The sequence below is a fragment of the Microtus oregoni genome, unplaced genomic scaffold (genome assembly GCF_018167655.1).
Source record: "Microtus oregoni isolate MIOR12 unplaced genomic scaffold, Mior012 000044F_000, whole genome shotgun sequence".
Classification (NCBI taxonomy): Eukaryota; Metazoa; Chordata; class Mammalia; order Rodentia; family Cricetidae; genus Microtus; species Microtus oregoni.
This window is the reverse complement of record NW_024543211.1, coordinates 1,115,870-1,130,549: the sequence shown is the minus strand read 5'-3', so window position 1 is coordinate 1,130,549 and position 14,680 is coordinate 1,115,870. Positions and strand designations below refer to the sequence as shown.

At 37.4% G+C, this 14,680-nt stretch overlaps 2 pseudogenes; one reads left to right on the top strand and one right to left on the bottom strand.

Annotated features, from left to right (window-relative positions):
* Positions 1 to 2,088: 2,088 nt before the first annotated feature.
* LOC121434597 lies at positions 2,089 to 6,260 on the bottom strand (annotated as a pseudogene).
* Positions 6,261 to 8,105: 1,845 nt separating this feature from the next.
* Positions 8,106 to 14,680, top strand: part of LOC121434596 — a 34,526-nt pseudogene continuing 27,951 nt past the window's right edge.

Below are 14,680 nucleotides of genomic sequence, written 5' to 3'. Positions count from 1 at the left end.
ATGGTCTGTTTTTGTGTAACAATGGTTACAAAGTAACCACAGTCACACAGGAACAGTGATTCCTTTATGACTGTGACCTGTGTTTGTCTTTAGGATTTCCCATCTCTGAGGGAATGGAATGGCTGCACTGGAAAGTGAGTGTGCAAGCAATGTGCACACAAAGGACCCTGTGCTTTGGATGAAGAATAGGATGTGCTGTAGGGGAGTGGAATAATGTGTACTAAATACAAACGTTCTAATCTAGGCCCCTGTCTTCTGGGCTGGGAGGGCAGAACTGGAAGGACTGTGCTGTCCGAGTCTTTTGATATCTGATCCTTCTACAGAGGAGCGGCTAATATTTTGAGGCCCAGCGACGTGGCCCTAACCATTAAGGAATTCTGGGAAGGGTTAGAAATGGGGAGTACTAGTAGCAGACAGTTTGTGGGTTCTTTCCATGATTCTATTCTGCATCTACAGTAGGAGTTGAAAGGAAGATCACAAGCTATACCATGGTGAGTGTTGGGTGTTCAGGTCTGTTGAACTGTCATTTCTGCTGTGACTTGGACTGATCATGAGCCAGCATGTAGTTATGTTGGTCTATGTGGTTCATGTTGGCAGTGGGCCTTATTCTCTGAGCCTCCCTGTATATGAATTTATTGGGGCAGGGGGGTCTCTGGAAATTCAGGATGTGATCGTGATTGTCTAGAGTACACACATGGGCACTGCTCTTGGTGTGCAGTGGGTAGAGAGATTAGAAAACTGAAGGTCTAGATTTCAGAATTTCTCAATATTGCATTCCAATTTCAGGTTTGTGTTATAAGGATTACAAATAGTTTAAGAACTGGTAGGAAATGATGATATTGACCTTCTAGCAATGCATCATCAGAATGCTTTTAATGTGATCCTGCCACTTGCTGCAATGGTGTGATCCAGTGAAGCTTACTTCCAGGGGAAAAATGAGTTTCTGATCTGCAGAGATTTCTCAGGTGTGCATTGTATTGGACAGGTAGATAGAGCATAATCCACATCTTGGACCATAATCCATGTAGCAGAAAATAAATTAATTCATTTTTCTTTGTTTTCCATAAACAACATTCTCCATGACACATTATTTTAAAAAGCCCCATCCCTTTTAAATGAGTTTAAGAAAATAAACAAAATCCAGCTCCCACCTCCTTATTTCCACTTCTTCCCATTCCTTCCAAATAAAAGGGAAAAATGTAAAGATAAAACCAAACAAGAACACCTGATAAATAAATAAAAAAAAACACTGCAAAACTTCCCAAAAGAAAGTACTGTATTTCTCTAAGGTAAGTAGAATTCACACTGAATCCACTGGGAGTGAGTTCTTTCTGGTACAAAAACCTGCAAAGTAAGACACTCAAGATAGAAAAATAAACAAAAAAGCAAACAAAATAGTTCACCAAAAAAACCTGGAGAGGCTGGAGCCCTGAGGAAAGAAGGGTAGCGTGTGCCTAGACCTGGTAAATCAGAAGCAGGCAGGGACTGCAAAAGACAGAGAGAAGATGAGGGAAGAAAATAAGCTGAACAGATTGGTGCCCTTCCAGAACTCTGTGTAAAAGAAGTTCTTCTACCACCCGTACCCACCTACCCTTGAGCAGTCCCAAAGAGAGTGAAGTGGAGCAGAGAACAGGAAACAGTTTGCACATTTGAGAAGTGTCTGTTGAATCTCCATAGGAAATATGTCACACCTGCCCCATTCCCTGGGCCTCCCCTACTGCCCAAAGCAGGTCCCTACAGTTAATTTTGGGATTCTCCCCCTTCCACAGTATAACTTTTTTTTAAAGATTTATTTATTTATTTATTTATTTATTTATTTATTTATTTATTTATCCCTGCAGGCCAGCAGAGGGTACCAGATCTCATTATAATTGGTTGTGAGCCACCATGTGTTTCCTGGGAATTGAACTCATGATCGCTGGAAGAACAGTCATTACTCTTAACCTCTGAGCCATCTCTCAGCCCCCCAGTATATCTTTTTTAAAAAACATTTTTTTCCCATCGAGGTCATCGTTTGTTTTCTATCTTTTTAAATTCTTTTTTCCCTTCTTTCCTCTTTTTCCCCCTCTCTCCTTCTAATACTTTTTTTTAGTAAGGGGAATACCATGATGTCACTCTAGCCTGGCCCTTTTAGACTTGATCCCAGGGCCTGCTGTTAAAACCACTGTAGAATTGAGACAGGGAGATGTTGTAATTGGTAGTCTGGGCATGGTATTGGATTTGTGGGAAACCCCTGTCTGTTGTAGTGATGAGAATCATCTTGATTTGTCTCACTCTAAACAGGGACTCACCTAAAGCCAGGGAAGTTCTCACTGCCTCTTTGTCTAAGAATTCTACATCTTCAAACCCTTTGCCAAGGCCACTGAATTTGTCACAGACTGACAAATTAGTAACATGGTTGACTGAACCACAGCCACGAAAGTGAGCTTCCAGCTCTTCTGCTGTTGCACCATAGTCCACATTGCCAACATAGATGGAACTGGCATCAGGCTCCATCTTCTCAAGAGATGATCACTGAGCCAGCATTGTCTGGGGTTGTACTCTTATTTTGGGGTTGTATTCTTATTCATCTGCTTCTCTACCTCATTTTGTAGCTCCTTTAATTTCTCATCCTCTTCCTCTATCTCCCTGACTCCCTAAAGCTTTGATCACCTTCTACTCTGGGTCCTCAATGATGCTGTCATTGAAGTGCTCCTTCTGGCTTCTGGGGACTCCCCAGCTGGTCCCAGAACCTGTAGCTGAAGGATCCTCATTCCCAGCCTCCCCAAAGGCCCCAGGCCCACTTCTCAGGCAGGGATCCTCAACCACCTGCTTCCCCCACTACTCCTTAAATCATTTCTCTAGGTTGTTTGGGATTGGGTATCAGTGGAGCAGCATTTATCTAAACCAGAAGAAAGCACGAGGGCCGGAGAGCCATCACAAGAGATGTCTTTTGTTTGCTAAGAGAACATCCATATCATGAGACTTCTGTCATTGGAAGATAGATCAGAAATTAGAGGTCACAAACAACAGTTTAAGGGTCACTTTGAGATAACTGCTTTTTCTGTTGGCTAACACAGATGTTATTCACCAACATCAAGGTTCCTGAAAAAAGAACAACAGGCATAATAAAATTCTGTATAATGTTAAAACATACCTAACATGATTATACTTTCAACTTTAATAAGTAAGAAACTACTAATATGCAGTACTTTAATAATAATAACTTTCAAGGACTAAACATTTTCTTTTTTTTCTTTTTTTTTTTTTTGCTTTTTCGAGGAGGGTTTCTCTCTGATTTTGGAGCCTGTCCTGAAACTAGCTCTTGTAGACCAGGCTGGTCTCGAACTCACAGAGATCCACCTGACTCTGCCTCCCAAGTGCTGGGATTAAAGGCGTGCATCACCACTGCCTGGCAACCATTTTCACTACATGTTTAAGTTAGCTGTTTTAGGTAAAATACCTTGAGTAAAAATATAACATCATAGACAGTATGTTTGAACAAAAATAATATCAAATTACTATCAAAAGGAAGCATACATATCTATATCAATGTAAAATATTTAAATAAGTAATTACTTTTTAAATTAATTTTAATGATCTACCCTTTTATCTCATCATACATATATATGCCTCTTGATTTTTTTTTAAGAGTAGATTCAATAATCTACACTTTTATCCTATCATTACCTTGGGTGCCTTTTCTAGGCGGATAAATGCTTATGAATATATAGATTTGGCTTTGGAGTTGGACACTGGCTCTGTCCCTCTATAAATCCAAACATGTTAAAAGAAAAATTCAGAGTTTCTGTCTCATGCCAGGAGCATGTGACAGAAAGAAAAAAGAATTTAGAAAAAAATTACTTTTCTTTATATCTATTTTTGTCTCTATTGTACATGTCACTGAATATATTTGTCTGTATATGCCTATATAATTAATGTTGAAGGTTTGCACAATGAACAATAAATTTTCCTGCAGTAAATTTTGTAATTTCCAGGAAGAAGATGTGGCCCCAGAACATCAACTCAACCTGGTTGATATTACGTCATGATGATGATAGCACTACTACAAGATCTCTTTTGAGTACCAGTTACTCAAGATGGTTCCAACTTGGTTAGCTGAAATGGTGCACTTTTTACAATGTTCTGGACAGACCTCCTAATAGGAAGCTCAGAAAATCCTTACCAAATACGGAGAGATTATTTGCAATTATTCTAGGCAGTAAGCTTGGAACTTAACCATCATTTTACTTTCACAGGATCCCATAGAAAGAAAATTCCCCCCGATGATAGCTGGAAGTAATTCTAAAAGACAACATCTCCTCTCCCAACAAAGTTTGTTCTCAGAATTAGGGATATCATTTAGGGGTTGATTATAATTGGAATAGGGTTGCAAGATGGAGGGAAAATTTTAGAGGCTGAAGGATCACTTTGAAAAAATATGGGAAAATTGAATGGGATAATAGATTAGTGTGAGCTTACTCACACTAATAATAATAGTGAGTAAATAGAGTGAATATTGTGAGTTGTTATTGCCAGGGAATTGCATTGGTATAGATTATTGTATATTGATATAATGTAAAATTATATTCAATATTGTATGCATTCATGCTTCTACCTCTGCTTAAAAACATTTTTATGGATTGATATATATTTATCATATTGCAACATACATTTCTACCTCTGATCAAGATACTTATACATTGTTTACATTTTGAAGTCATTGTACTCATTTGTTTCAGTTGTTTATTGTATAATATTCCAATATTTATTTATTTATTATGTATACAATATTCTGTCTGTGTGCATGTCTGCAGGCCAGATGAGGGCACCAGACCTCTTTACAGATGGTTGTGAACCACCATGTGATTGCCTGGAATTGAACTCAGGACCTTTGGAAGAACAGGCAATGCTCTTAACCACCGAACTGACTCTCCAGCCCCCTTGTATAATATTCTAATCTGAGCCTTAGTTTTTAAGTTTATAGGTATTAAGAATTATAGATCAATAGTCATTTATTGTTTTTATAGTTGGAATAATCAGGTTCTTTAGATACGTAGAGATTATATACTTCATATATAGGTAATCTTCAACCACTTCAAAGAGCTGTAGATTATGGCATTTAAATAACTTTGAGTCATGTTTAAGTGAGTCACAATTGCTCCTAGTAGCATCATTCTATTTCCGAGAGAATGTTGAACACTGGTCACTTCACTTGGAGCTTGTTTTCTTCTTGGCAAAACTGGCCTTTAGGCAAAGACATGTTCGTGTCTCAACTACTGACAAGATAAATGATATCCAAAAATGGATAAGCAGGATTGTTAAATCTAGCCAAGATAGGATAAGATAGTTTTAAAAATTTTTCCTACCTCTTTAAGTGGTCGGTCCGTTATTCTAGGTCTTTGCCAAAGTGGGTTGCTTCAACATTGCAAATGAGACTTTGGATGATTGCCCAGGGAGCCAGTTGTCTCTGTAATTTGTTACACATTTTGAAAGTTGCTTGATTGCACTTCCTGCTTACTCAAGTAATATTATTTCCCTTCTTGGATCTTCGATGGGGTTGAAGACTAGATAGTTGAAGTTCCTTTCCTCTCATGATTTGGCCAAGTTATTATACAAGACAAAAACTATTTAGGATAGGATAATTAATGAATATATTATTCTTATTTATAGTATAGAATTGTGTATTGGGCTTAGAACTCTCTTATTTAAACAAAAGGAGAAGGTGCTGTAGGAAATCTTACAGCCAGTGGTTTCCTGACCACTAAGGCATGGCCTCTTATATTATATATACCAGTATAGAGCATGAGTCCAGCCTCTTCATGGCTGCATGATTCGGTTTCTGATCTCAGTTCGAGCATAGGATTCTGATTTGTGAGTCTATCCCTAATAAATAAACATCTATTTCTCAATTCTGAGCTAGTATTTCACTTCTTCTAAGAGTCCTTCTTTAAGGATCATTAAATGTGAATCTTTTAAGTGATGAGATGATTTCTTTCATTTGTTGACCATGGACCAATAGTGACTGGGTTCAGAATGTACTTGATTAAATAAACAACCCACCAGAAAATATCATGTATTTGAAGAACTTTCTCTCCTTATTGGTTTTATTTCAATTTTCTGTGGATCCTTAGTAGGAGAAGCCTTTCTAGATGAAATTCCTCATTGTATGCTATGAGTTTCAATACCCTAAAGTAATTTCCTGACATTTATATCTACTGTGTCGGTCTTGACATTAATCAGCCAAATTCCTATTTATACTGAAATGCATTTACCATCATTATAGGCACAATCTCTAAATCACATAAGATATAGCAGAAACAGTTGTTATTCAGTGCTCAAGAGTTTGGTAACCTGCTGTTTTAATTGTTTTGTTTGCTTATCTGAGTCATTGTGTGGCTCTAAATTCCTGAAAGTTAAGGGAGGCATCATTCCTGGCTCTATTTGTTGTTATGTTATTGGATGATGGCCCTGGAATGCACGTATTTTTTATGTCAAGTATATGCTGCTGTGCTGAGCTTCATGCTTATCTTGAATTTTAAAATTTGATAGAGGGTATCTCTCTGATTCGCAGGATGCCATCCCATGGATTGATAGCGTTTATACTGCCTGAGTATTTTGAGTCATTAAATTACAGTTGTATGAACATCTTTGAAGGCATAAGTCACAAGCAATGCCACACCAGTTTGGAATTATGATTAATAGGTTGGTATTTATTTAAAGGGGTAAAAACTTACAGATCACCGTCCCAGACAACAGCCCTCTGCGCAACCAGGAAGGCAGGAAGTGAAGAGAGCAAGGAGAGGGAAGGGGCCGCTTTTTTAAAGGGAGAAAGACCACGCCCCAATGGGCTGATATCTCAGCGGCTATAGGCTGGAGGAGCGGGAGGACCTCCCGCAACACTTCCCCCTTTTGTTTAAATAAGAGAGTTTTAAACCTCCTATGAAATTGTATACAATAAGTACAAATATCCTATTCTAACGAGCTTAGGTCTTTTAAATAACTTGGCCAAGTCATGAGAGAAAGTAACTACATTTATATAGTCTTCAACCCCATCAAAGATCTGAGAAGGGAAATAATGTTACATGGGTAATTAGGAAGTTCAGTAAAACAACTTCCAAAACATGCAACAAATCACAGAGACAACTAGCTACCTGGGCAATCACCCAAAGTCATGTTAGCAGCATTGAAGCGACCAACTTTGCCTAAGGCCTAACATAACTGACATACCATTTTTAAAGGCAAGCAACTTTTCAAAACTATCTTACCCTGTCTTGGCAGGATATGACAGTCCTGTTTTATCCATTGATGCATGCTCTGTATCTCTGTCAGTGGTTGAGGTATGGGCATTTCTTTGCCCAAAGGCCAGTTCTGCCAAAAAGAAAGGCTCCAGGTGGAGTGTCTTTGGTGCTCAACATTCTCTCAGGAATAGAGCGGTGTTGCCAGGAGAAATTGTGTCCCACTACCACAAAACTCTGAGTTAGATTAAAGGCCATTTTCTACAGCTCATTGAAGAAGTTGAAGATTATCTATCTATATTGAGTATAATCTCTATATATCTAAAGAACCTGATTTGTCTAATTATAAATGACAAACTTAGATGACTATTAATTTATATAATTCTCAATATCTATCTAACTTAAAGACTAAGAAAATAAACGACTGTGAAACAAATGAGGACAATGACCTCCAAATATAAACAATGTACAAATATACATTGCAGTAGGTAAATATATATCAATACACAAACATTATATAAGTATCTTAATCAGAGGTAGAAATGTACACTGCAATATGGTAAATATATACTATATATATATATATAAATTCAATATGTCAATACATAAAAAATGTTTTAAACAGAGGTAGAAACATGCATGCATACAATAGTCAATATAATTTAACTTTGTATCAATATACAAGAATCTATACCAATATATTTGTCTAAAAACAGCAACTCACAATTACAAATCTATTATCCCATCATCCCTCTTTTTTTTTTTTTGAAAATGATCCCTGAGCTTATAAAATTCCTCCCCCAACCCTCAATCGTATACTAATTATAATCAACCCCTAAATGATGTCCCTAAACCCAAGGGCAAACTTTACTGGGAGAGGGGGCGCTTATGCCTCCACATGACAGATACACCCTGAGGAGTTGCAGCTTTCAGCAACTGGCAACTGCGTGCTCTGGTTTGCACCACGTAAGAGCTGTGCTTGCAAGGGAGATTTAAAGATGACTCAGAAAAGAGCAAACCACGCTGGCAGAGACTACGCAGGCCTGTTGAGTTTAATTCCACGTGGGGAGGCAGATGATAGGGTGCATGGGGACTGGAAGTCAATCTGTGGTGTCCAAAGGGAAAATATAAAGAACTGCAGCAAGAAAAGCCAGTGCGTGATGATTTATGTTAAACTGCTGGCTCCACGCACAAGACACAGGCCACAAGGCCGCCACAAGGTCGCCGCCGAGGAAGGGAGGCTCACGCCAAGCTGAACGGCAGCCGAGAGGGGGAAGGAGGGGTCCTAACACCAAACTTTGAGTGCCAACTGAAGGTGTAAGTCACAAACAATGCCACACCAATTTGGTTATGATTGATAGGGTGGTATTTATTTAAAGGGGAAAAAACTTACAGATCACCATCCCAGACTACAGCCCTCTGAGCAACCAGGAAGGGAGTCTAGGAAGTGAAGAGAACTAGGAGAGGGAAGTGGCCACTTTTTTAAAGGGAGAGACCATGCCCCAATGGGCTGGTGTCTCAGCGGCTATAGGCTGAAGGAGTGGGAGGACCTCCCGCAACACATCTTGCTTGTTATACTTGCTTTGATTTTTTTTTAAATCAATATGACTGTTTTATATGCCTGCATGGATATGTACCATGAAAGTGATCAAAGGATATCAGAAATCCTTACTCTGGAAAATGGATAGTTATAATCCCCATGCAAGTACAGGCAAATTTGTCCATCTCCATTCAAAATCAGCAAGAGTGCTGACTTAATCTGCCCTCTCTCCAGGTCTGTGTTGATTATTTATGACCAACATTTATATTTCTACTGTTTTCATCGGTCCACTTTTAACTGTTTTATACAGGAAGTTCTTTTTGTTCAAAATGTTATTGGTATTGCAGTTTATATTAGGATACTTCAGGGTCTGGAAGAAGACTACAGAACTGGAGTGAAAACAACTCTTTGTAGAAACTTCAATAAAAGCCTGTTAGTTTTTCTATCCCATTGTTTGTGTTATTGAGGTTTGCAATGGAGACAGAGTCTTAATGTGTACTGCCACCTCTCCTGGACCTGATTATATTGACTTGCATGACATTTAACTCAGAGACAAATATACCCACCTCTGTTTTCTGAGTGTTGTGGTCAAAGGCACAATACACCAATACACCCATTTGTGTATCTTTTTTCCTTTCTTTGATGAGGAAATTTTCATACAATTTTTCTCATGCATACAATTTACTGTTGATCTTTTTTCTCATCTCACCCTGTTAATAGATATTGTTCTTATAAGGTGAAATCCCATTCAAAGTGTATAGAAATGACAGAATTGACTCTCCTTTTCAATTTATTTCTAAAGTAACTGACTATATCAGAGAATAAGAATGGGGAGCACCAGAATCATACAACGGTACTGTCAAAGAAGTATGCATTTCCAATGATGTCACTGTCATGCTTACATTGTATACATGTGTGGTATATTTTTGAAGGCAGTGACCTATGATGATGTGCATATCAACTTCACTCAGGAAGAGTGGGATTTGCTGAATCCTTTCCAGAAGAATCTCTACAAAGATGTGATGCTGGAGACCTTCAGGAACCTCACTACTATAGGTAAAAATGAATTTCCTTCATGTTTCAAAATATGGAGACAACCTTTCCTTGTCTTATAATGTTGTTCTGTAATTTGATTTAGAAAGAAGAAAATGAGATGAATAACACAATCATAGTTGTTAGGTGCACTTAAGATAATGAGCTAATTGTTGTACAATATTAAATAATATAATATACATATTCTGGTACTGTATTTCAGGGTACATTTTGGAGGACTGTAACACTGAAGAACATAGTCAATGTTCTGGAAGACCTGCAAGGTAATTTTCCTGTGCAAGTTTATAAAAATGTGCCTCTGATGAGTTTGTAATATGTCCTGGAACAATGAATCAAAAGCAGTAGCATAAATAAGCACAGCTTTAAATGCATTGATGGTTATTAAATTCTCACAAATCCATATTCCTCAATTTCTCATATGTGAATTGCATTTGCAAGGCATTCGTTAAAGAAAAAGTCAAGGAAGCAATGACTAAACAGAAATCACCATTTGAATCATAGCAACGTGAGAGCTATGTAGTAGATCTGTCAGTCCATTTCTTTCTTGCTACTCATGACAAAAACTGTATACACATTTCAGTGATGAGTGTAGCTGCAAACTTTCTCCTAAATCAATAGCTCATGGTAAGACTTGGATTACTCATATACTTTTTGTGACTTGTTAAGTTTAGTGAAAGTGGCAGTTAGAGTCAAGGGTCAAGGGGCAGTTGTTGTGGAGAAACCTTAATATCTATACCACAAGTCTATGAGGAACAGCAAGTCAAACCATGAGGATTCAATGTGGAAATCTTTTATTCACTATTCTTCCTTGACTATGTATATCATATGTTAACTCTTGATACAAGCATATGAGAATATGGATATGGAAAGATGTAGCATACGTCTCATTAAGAACAATTAGAAGATAAACTGTAGTTCCCATGGAGAATATACTTGTTCAATTAAGTCCAAGTATACAGTAATTGGTTTTCTACCATCATTGTTAATACATAAACAACTTCACATTACAAAAAAGCCCCATGAGTTCTAAGTCTGTCCTTCTTGGTGTCTTAGTTCACTTAGCCAATGCATAAGGATTCATAGTAAAATTTATGAATGCGGTAAAGTTCGTAAGGCACTCAGTGTATGCAGTTCCTTAAAAAACATGAAAAATATCATAGAAAAAATATAGGGACAGGTATAGATGAAATGATAAACCATGACACAATAGAACTTATTATCACAAATATTTTTCCAGATGCAAAATGACCCCTAATGAAAGAAGAAAACATGATTTTAAATGAAGTTATAAGACATTAATATTTGATTCATTTTTATAATTGGAACAAATTATGAAATTAATTCATACAGATCTGAGGTTCAACAGTATATTGAATGTGGTAAAGCTTTTACATGTGTAAATTATCCTTGCAGGATTAAAAGAAATCAAATTGGAGAGAAATTTTCAGGATGTTCTCACTGTGATAAAGCCTTGTCTTATGACACTCACCTTCTAAGGAATGAAAAAACATATACCAGAGAAAAATGCTGTGAAATTAACCAATGTGGTAAAGCCTTTGATTATCACAGTCATCATCAAATGCATGAAAGAACACACACTGGAGAGAAAGCCTATGAATATAGTCAAGATGATAAAGACTTAGTTCTTTATGAAACTCATCAAAGTCATAAAAGAACACATGATGAAGAAAAATCATATGAATTTAATCTGCTTGGTAAGGCCTTTGCTGATCACAGTCATCTTCAAAAGCATAAAAGAACACATACTGGAGAGAAACCCTATGAAAGTAATCAGTGTGGCAAGGCCTTTGCATGTCATAGTCACCTTCAATACCATAAAAGAGCACATACTGGAGAGAAACCCAATGAATGTAATCAGTGTGGTAAGGCCTTTGCTCAACGTGGTACTCTTCAAATGCATAAAAGAATACATACTGGAGAGAAACCCTATGAATGTAATCAGTGTGGTAAGGCCTTTGCACGTCACAGTCACCTTCAATACCATAAAAGAACACATACTGGAGAGAAACCCTATGAATGTAATCAGTGTGGTAAGGCCTTTGCTCAACGTGGTACTCTTCAAAATCATAAAAGAACACATACTGGAGAGAAACCCTTTGAATGTAATCAGTGTGGTAAGGTCTTTGCTCACAACTGTTCTCTTCAAAATCATAAAAGAACACACACTGGAGAGAAACCCTATGAATGTAATCAGTGTGGTAAGGCCTTTTCACGTCATAGTTACCTTCAATACCACAAAAGAGCACATACTGGAAAGAAACCCTATGAATGTAATCAGTGTGGTAAGGCCTTTGCTCAACGTGGTACTCTTCAAATGCATAAAAGAACACATACTGGAGAGAAACCCTATCAATGTAATCAGTGTGGTAAGGCCTTTGCTGACAACAGTAGTCTACGACAGCATAAAAGAACACACACTGGAGAGAAACCCTATGAATGTAATCAGTGTGGTAAGGCCTTTGCTCAACGTGGTACACTTCAAAGGCATAAAAGAACACATACTGGAGAGAAACCCTATGAATGTAATCAGTGTGGTAAGGCATTTGCTCAACGTGGTACACTTCAAATGCATAAAAGAACACATACTGGAGAGAAACCCTATCAATGTAATCAGTGTGGTAAGGCCTTTGTTGAAAATAGTACTCTTCAAACGCATAAAAGAACACACACTGGAGAGAAACCCTATGAATGTAATCAGTGTGGCAAGGCCTTTGCACGTCATAGTCAGCTTCAATACCATAAAAGAGCACATACTGGAGAGAAACCCTATGAATGTCATCACTGTGGTAAGGCCTTTGCTCAATGTGGTACTCTTCAAATGCATAAAAGAATACATACTGGAGAGAAACCCTATGAATGTAATCAGTGTGGTAAGGCCTTTGCACGTCACAGTCATCTTCAAAGGCATAAAAGAACACATACTGGTGAGAGACCTTATGAATGTAATCAATGATGTAAGGTCTTTGCTCACAACTGTTCTCTTCAAAATCATAAAAGAACACATACTGGAGAGAAACCCTATGAATGCCATCAATGTGGTAAGGACTTTGCATGTCACAATCATCTTCAATTGCATAAAAGAACACATACTGGAGAAACATATGTGAATGGAATCTGTCCTGAATCCTTTTTCCCAATCATTTTCAAATATGTAAAATAAGACATCCTATAGCGAAACTCTGAGTTTAATATGTGTGTTCTTTAAAAACATGAGAAAAATCATACTGTAGTGATACTCAATGAAAATCAGTGTCAGAATGTTTGGTGCTTCATATAGGCGTAAGACTTTTTGTGTGTAATCAATCTGATTAAGTTTGTGGTGCATATTACCATAATCTTTGGACCTGAGGAAAAAACTGAGGGCTTATTGTAAATTATTCTTTAAACAAACACAGTTATTGTATAGAAAAGAATTTTATAGTGTCAAAAATTTGTTCAAGCATCATGATACCTCTTATTACTTTAGTTTGAAGTAGCAAACTAATGGACAAACATTTTATGAAGCATTAATGGTTGGAGAAAGGGTATTCAAAGAAACATATATTGGTCCTGAAACCAGAGCCAAAAAAAGTACCTTGTCTCTGAATCTAGAAGTAGTTTATGAAACAACATCTCTCTGAAAAGAGCCAACATTAAAAGGGGCCAGTAAAGTTGACACACAATTTGGCTCTCAAATCAGATCCATAAAAACAAACTCTATCCTTGTCCAACTGAGCACAAAAGCAACGAATCGCTCGGCATAAAATCAAGCCCATCCCTGAGCTTTTTCAGGATCAGGGATTGAAATCCAGCAAATTCCCACCATCAAAATCTCCTTTGCTCTCTGTTATTAAGAAGTCCTATTTGAGCCATATGCTCATTCAGTATACAGCTGTCCCTTTCCACACTTTGCAGAGGTATTCATACTCATGTTTTCTTCCTTCTCAAATAAATCTGATTCAAGATTTATGTGAATACCTCTTTTACTGGAATGTTTCAGAAACTCCTGGAGTTGAGCCAAGGTACAATTGATGCCTCTGTTTGGGAACTAGTTCAGAAGATGACAGAGGAATTCGACATATATTATGAAATATTCCCTTGGGAGTAGAGGAGATCAGCACCAGATATTTCTACTGGGAAACTTTCTTTTTTTTGGTTTTTGTTTTTTTTTCTTCTGTTTTTTGAGACTGGGTTTCTCTGTAGCTTTGGGGCCTGTCCTGGAACTACCTCTTGTAGACCAGGCTGGTCTCTAACTCACAGAGATAGATCCACCTGCCTCTGCCTCCCAAGTGCTGGGATTAAAGTTGTACACCACCACTGCCCAGCCTGGAAAACTTTCTTAGAAGAATTAATTTCTTTTACTTCAAGTCTAAGTTTGCTTTTTTTTACATGAACAAATTCATTGGGTAAGTAAGCTGTACAATGACTCTCAGCTCCTCTTTTACAGAAATGAATGAATGTTTACAGGAGAAAAGTGTTCATGAGTGAAAAACTGTCTTAAAAGTTGTGTTCATTTTAGTTATGTAATGTATGTGTGTGTGTCTTGTGTGTATTTGAATGTGCATTCTGTATCCACATAAAGATAATACCTTGGATATTATTGCAGAAGAAATTACAGGAAGCTGTCAAACATCTGACATTAGTTCTCACATAGGCATGACTCTAGTGCCTCATATATTTTAAGTCTATTTATATCTTTTTGAAATCTGGAAATAGGAACACACTCTTAAAAAAAGAAAGTTCAATTCATGACAACAATTGGTTAATTTCTTTCACAGTTTTCTTTAGCTTTAAGTAAAAATTTTTATCATAACCTTGAAGGAAGTAAATTACATACCATGGTTAATCAAGACTGGTGGAGATCATTGCA